Genomic DNA, 6,471 nt, shown 5'->3' on the forward strand with positions numbered 1-6,471 from the left:
CAGTGACTCATACCAAAGATGATGATGATAATAATAATAAGCATTTTTACATGCCTTAAGATCTTTTGCAAATACTTCACAATTATTTAATTATATCATTATAATAGCCCTGTAAAATAAGTGCTATTATTATCCTGATTTTAAAATTGAGGAAACTAAGGCTGATAAGGGTTTAGTGATTTGCCCAGAGTCATACAGATAGTAACTGAAGCTGGATTTGAACTCAGGTCTTCCTATCTCCAAGCTTAGCCTCTAGGGGAAAAGACAAGTAACATCCAAACTACAAAGGCAGAGTTATTTCTATTTGTCTTTAGAAGGTATGAACTATTTTGTTATCTCCTATAGCAATTAATGCTATAAATTCTAAAGTAGGTACTATCCTACTGTGCATTAGTGGAGGGAATTTCTTCACCTGGAATTTCCTATATCTCTTTGTGTGTGTACATATAAACATAATACATTTGTATTTACATACATAGTACAATGTTGTACCTGTTCTGTGATAATCTTATAGAGAGTTGCATAAAGTATATACATACAAATATAACTTGCTGAATAAAATATGCATAGTTATGTAATATTTTCTTTTCTTTTAACATCTTAGTAATATGAATACACAGCTATATAATCTTTATATATATATATATATATATGTATGTATGTATGTATTCCCCAGATTTATTGCATCCCCCACTCTTACTTCAGGCTATACCTTCCTTTAGCATATACAAAAGATCTGTAAAAGAAATTTCTCATCACTAAAATCCTTGGCATTGTCAAACTATTCAACATCATAAAAGTATAAGGTTTTACCAATGGAAACGATACTAAATAAGACATATTATCCCCTGCTTTGCTGATATATCCCAAGAACCTTTCCTTTTGACTTGTAGATAAAGCTTCCTATATCTACTTTCTCCCTTGTTAGAATGTAAGCTCCATGAAAGTAGAAACTCTGCTTTTTTCTTTGTATCCCCACTGCTCCGCAGAGTTGTTTGAATATAGCAAGTGCTTAATAAATACTTTTCCTTCCATTTATTTGATGATATATAATACTGTTGAGAGTATTTGATATTATTGTATGTCATGCACAAAGAAGAATTATTCTCTCTTTCTCTTAGTCTTCCTGACAAGAAGAGAATCAAACTAATAATATCTATTGCACCTGGGGTTCACATATGGACCCTCAGTGATTCTATTCTAGATTTCAGGTCAACATATCCACTCAGATTTATAGCTTGCAAGATCCCACTGATGTATTACTTTTACCACCCAACTCCACAAATTCAAAACTAAATATATTTAATCAATCAATACAGTAAGATGACAAGAATCTTGTCTTGTTAATATCCAATCAATTCAGTCACTTTCTTTCCTCCCTCCATCTTGCATATATAAATGTACAGTCTAGCACAAATTAACACACTACTACCAGAGAAGAGTAAGCACACAGATAATATGTGTGATCTACATATGGAGGAAACATGGGGAACAGTTGCTCTCCAGAAACCCATCTAGCCAGGATATATAGATGAAAAATAAGTGTGTGGCAAATATGCTTGTACAATGTTGTCCTATTTCCTTTAAACATATCTTGGGGACTCTACCTCCCCTCTCACTTCCAATTTAGGAACTCTGTAAGATACTAGCTGGGACTATAGGTCAATCTTATTTCCAAGATCCTTATTGACACTTAATGAAGCTAGAAATTAGAAAAAGGCCAAGAGAAGCAGACAAGATCCACGTTCTAGCCATTATTATGTACATTAAAAAAAGAAAGAAAACAATCTATGATGTCATCATATATTCTCACTAACCCAAACCTTCCTGCTCTTCTTATGTTTCATAGTACAGGATCATAGTATTTTAGAGTTGCAAGAAACTTGGGATATTACCTAGCTCAACCCCCTTATTTTATAGATGTGGAAATGAGATCTGGAAAGGTGATGATGATGCAAGTCATATTGTTTAGTGGCAGACTTAGGAACAAAATCCATATTTTTCCATCTTATCCCAGTGCTCTGTTGATTTTACTATTTATTTACTCAGAATTTTGTTAAACTAAGACCACACAAAATGATACCAAAATTAATGTTCAAATAAAAAAAGTTATTTTGAATACTTTGGATTTTCATTCTCTGCACCTATATTTTGAAAAGTTCCCTATTTATTTCTAACATGTTTATTTCTTTGTGGAAGTTTGGAGAATTTTTTTTGAGGTCACTTTTATTTATAGTACTTTCATACATTGCAAGGAATTGTGGGGAGATGCATATCATCATGTTCTCTGTGTGATAAAATAGGATGAGATAACACTTATATGAGAAATAATATTATGCCATACTGCTGTGATGAAGATTTTTCTAACACCTATGTGTGCTCAACACCAAAAAATATGGATTATAACTTAAAAATTCAGACAATCACCTGGGCATCTCCAAGTAAGAAGTTTGGTGTTAATCTGAAGAGATAAACCAAGATTTTAAATTTTCTATGTTGTTTCATCATGACATAGAATTGAGCTTTAAATTCTCAAAATTTGAGTTCTGGGTTCTCAAAAATATGCTAACAAAATGCAAGCTTCTACTAAACTAGAAGGCTTTTTACAATTCCCTAGGTGCTAGGAGGCAACTAGATGACTCAGTAAATAGAGCATGACTGGAGTCAGGAGGACCTGAGCTTAAACCTAGACTCAGACACTTATTAGCTGTGTGACACTGGACAAATCACTTAACCTCTGCCTTAATCTACTGGAAAAAGAAATGGCAAAGTATTCCAGTACTTTTGCCATAAAATGTTTATGGACAAGACTGAACCAGGTGTCTGGTGTATAGAGTATATCCATTAGGAATCAGGAAGACCAGAGTTTAAATCCTGTTCTATAGCCAATGGGCAAATCACTTAAACTTTCTCAGTGTCAGTTTCCTCATTGTTAAAATGAGAATAATAATAGCATCTAATTCACAATGTTTTTTTAGGGATCAAATGAGATAACAGAAAATGGTTTTGCAAAACTTAAAGAGCTATATAAATTCATTCATTTGAATATTCTCTAGAGTCCTGTCAAACTGCCATTCTTCATACTTGATATATGATTTTTTGAAAATACTAAAAAATAATTAATTGATATTTAAGAAGTTTTAGAAGGCTGTTCAGCACTACCCGGGGGGGGGGGGGGCGGATAAGTATTCTTAAACAAAATATAATCTAAGTGTAAAGAATAAAGTCTTTCCCTTCACCTCTAGTCTCTATGGTACTTTATAAGTATCCACATTGTTGTTTATGAAAATTTTAGATGGTATAAACTGTTTTGACATCTCCCACTTCTATGGTTTTGTCTAAAATGCATTTTCTTCTCACTATCTTTTAAGGTCTCCTACATAATACCTTTCCTGATGCCTCTAATTGTTAGTGCTCCTCAAAATTATTTTGCATTTATTTTGTGCATAGTTTGCATTTTGTACATATACATGTTCCCCACCCTCCACCTGTCACCCTTCTATATTATATTTTTCTCTTTTAAATCCTCTATCACAATGCATGGTACAAGGTAAGTAGTTAATAAATGCTTGTTATTTATTGATCCAGACATCTATTGTCCTAGGATCACCTGACTAATTACAGTAAGACTCATCATCCATTACAACACGGACCACTAAGTTATGAATTGATTTGGATATAATGACCCATGAAAGAGAAATGATTGTATCCTTTTCCCACATCCATCAGAGATATTATCAGAGAGGTAGAAAAGGAAATGTGTGTTAAGAATCACACATTTAAATATATGGATATTAATTTTACCCTTGGTACTTTCAATCTGTAATTAAAGTGTTGATATAGTGTGGGGGGTCTTCAAAGAGGACTAGCACCTCTTTTTCAGGGCTTCAAATCCACATTTGCTGTCTACTTCTCATCCAGTTCTCACTTGGATCACCAAGAAGCTAAAGCTTGTGCAACAGCCACACCTCAGTAGACTACCTTGGCAGATGGTCTAAACCAGATTGAGGGTAACTAATAAGATTGGTGAATTAGGGTAGTATCTATCTCAAGCATATGAAGACTTTCCCCATGGTAGATGGAATGGGCAAATGAAAACAACTGAGAACAAAATGAGAACAACTGCCATTAAAGCGTCTGAAGCAGATGTTGTAGAGTGCTTAGATAGAGCTTGGTCAAACACCACTGACACCAAGCTTATCAGCACCACCCATGACTTTTGTCTTGTTTTGACTTTTGTCTTGCCACTGGATTTTGAGGACTCTGCAAGAGGAAGTGAAACTGATGACTTTGTGCAACTGCCTCACTTAAATCCAACTCACAAGCAAGTGTTGAAAACTTATTGTACTATCACTGGTTTTTTTTTTTTTATTTTTTTCAAAACAAAGGACCAACAATGAAGAGATGATACTTAAATAAGGAAGTATATAGGAAAAGAAGGCACAGTTGCTATTAATACTAGTGGAGAGAATATCCAGGGTTAGAGTCACAGATTGATTAAATGATTCAATTATGTTGATTTCAGAACTTAGCTTTGCATTTTATTTTACTAGTTGTTATAATCTTTTCTCTGGTCTCCATTTTACTTGAGCCAATATGATGTAAGTAAGATAAAGGCAGGAAAGATTGGATGTGGAAGAAAAAGACTGAAGACATGCCTATTGTTTCATCTTTGCTTTTGAAGAGGACCAATGACATCATAAGGAAATATCTTTACTCTTGAATGAATTGGATTTAAGTGAGACAGACGTGCACAAAGTCATCAGCTTCTCTCTTTCTTCCAGAGTTACTGAAGTCCAGTGGCAAAACAAAAGGATAACTAACTATGTATTGGGATGTAGTGGATGACCTTGAACATATTTATAATGGTAAAGTTCTTCAACTCTCTATGATTTGTTATTATATAGATCAGGTTTCAGGTTCTAGAGAATTTTCACCATGCAAATCTTTTTATGAATAGTTCTTTTCCCCCCACAGTAGTTTGAAATACTGTCCTTGGAAAACCCACAATTATTTACATAACAAAAGCTATTGTTTGAAGTGCAAAGCAGGTCAAAGTTTGGTTCTAGGAGACTAATCACTGCAGTCTGGTTTATATTATAATCATTTCATTTATTTCAATAAGCTTTGCTTTCTGAATCCTCATTTGCTTTTATGTAAAAGTGGCAAATCCATTTATTTCTGGTACAATGGATAATGTGATCAATGACCTTGCAACAGGATTTCTTTATTAAAAAAAAAAAGAAAGAACAAAAAACAAAACCAAAAAAACTAGAGGAAAAACAAAAACAGAAACATTTCTATTTATAATACAGTTCACCAGCCCAAGCTATAGTTGTACAGTAAATTTTCCCTAGACTTGACTATATAACCAACTGTTCAGGGTTCTTATAGTATTGAAATTTCACTTAGACTTTTTCCCCCAAGAGCCTAAGACCAGACAGAAGTTTGAACTAAGAAAATATGCATTCTAAAATAGCAATGTGCTGGGTGAAAGAGTTTATGCCATATAAATTGTTCACATTGAAAGTGACATGGCCCATTGAGGATCAAGATAATAAATATGGCAGGAGAGATCGCTATACTCAGGGTACTACATTTTGTTAAGCTGCTTATCCTTCTTTCTAAAGTGCCTTGAAAAGCCTGTTGATCCCTAAAAATCAGTGAGTTATTTTTAAGTATTTGCAGGAGGTGGGATAGTATTAGAGATAGGAGGGAGTCAGTCAGTCAGTCATCTAACATTTATTAATTGACTCATATGTGCCAGTCACTGTGTTGAGTACTAGGGATTCATAAGAAAGACAGCAAAAAATAGCTCTGAAGGAGCTTTCAATCTAATGGGAGAGGTGTGTTTCATTCCATTTTGTAATCATGTTATGGGATTGTTAGTCTATTTTGGTGTTGCTATTTTAAAAATCTTTTTTACAGTAGAGTAGATTTGCTGTTGAAAAGCACTCGTGATGTTACAGAGAAAATAATACTACAAACATTTGTGTTTGAGCAAAAAATATTCTGGTAGTACTAGTTTACTGGTTTAGGTGTCAAGGATAACATTGGTTATCTGTATTCCAGTAAGCTGTATTTATTTTTTGATTGGGGAAGGGAGAATCTTCTGGGATTGTGGGAATTTATGGATGGGTAGGGAAAGCTGTGGATAATTAAGGGGAAAGGAGGACTTCCCAAGATACCTCTAACCTTTTTTTGTGGCATGGATCCCTTTAGCAGTCTGGTTAATGGTGAAGCTTGGAGACCTTTTTTCAAAAGAATGTTTTTAAATGCACAAAATAAATAGGATTGTAAAAGAAACTAATATGAACATAGTTAACAAAATATTCACGGAGTAAGCCCCGCAGAAACCCCGCGCTGGATACTTGACTTTTTCTACACCCATGCTGTTACAGGGGGAAAATGTCAGGGTAAAGAAGTGACACTGAGATTTCAGGTCGAGTCAGTCTACGTGACTCCTCCCTA

This window comes from Sminthopsis crassicaudata, chromosome 1, assembly GCF_048593235.1.
Source record: "Sminthopsis crassicaudata isolate SCR6 chromosome 1, ASM4859323v1, whole genome shotgun sequence".
NCBI classification, from domain to species: Eukaryota; Metazoa; Chordata; class Mammalia; order Dasyuromorphia; family Dasyuridae; genus Sminthopsis; species Sminthopsis crassicaudata.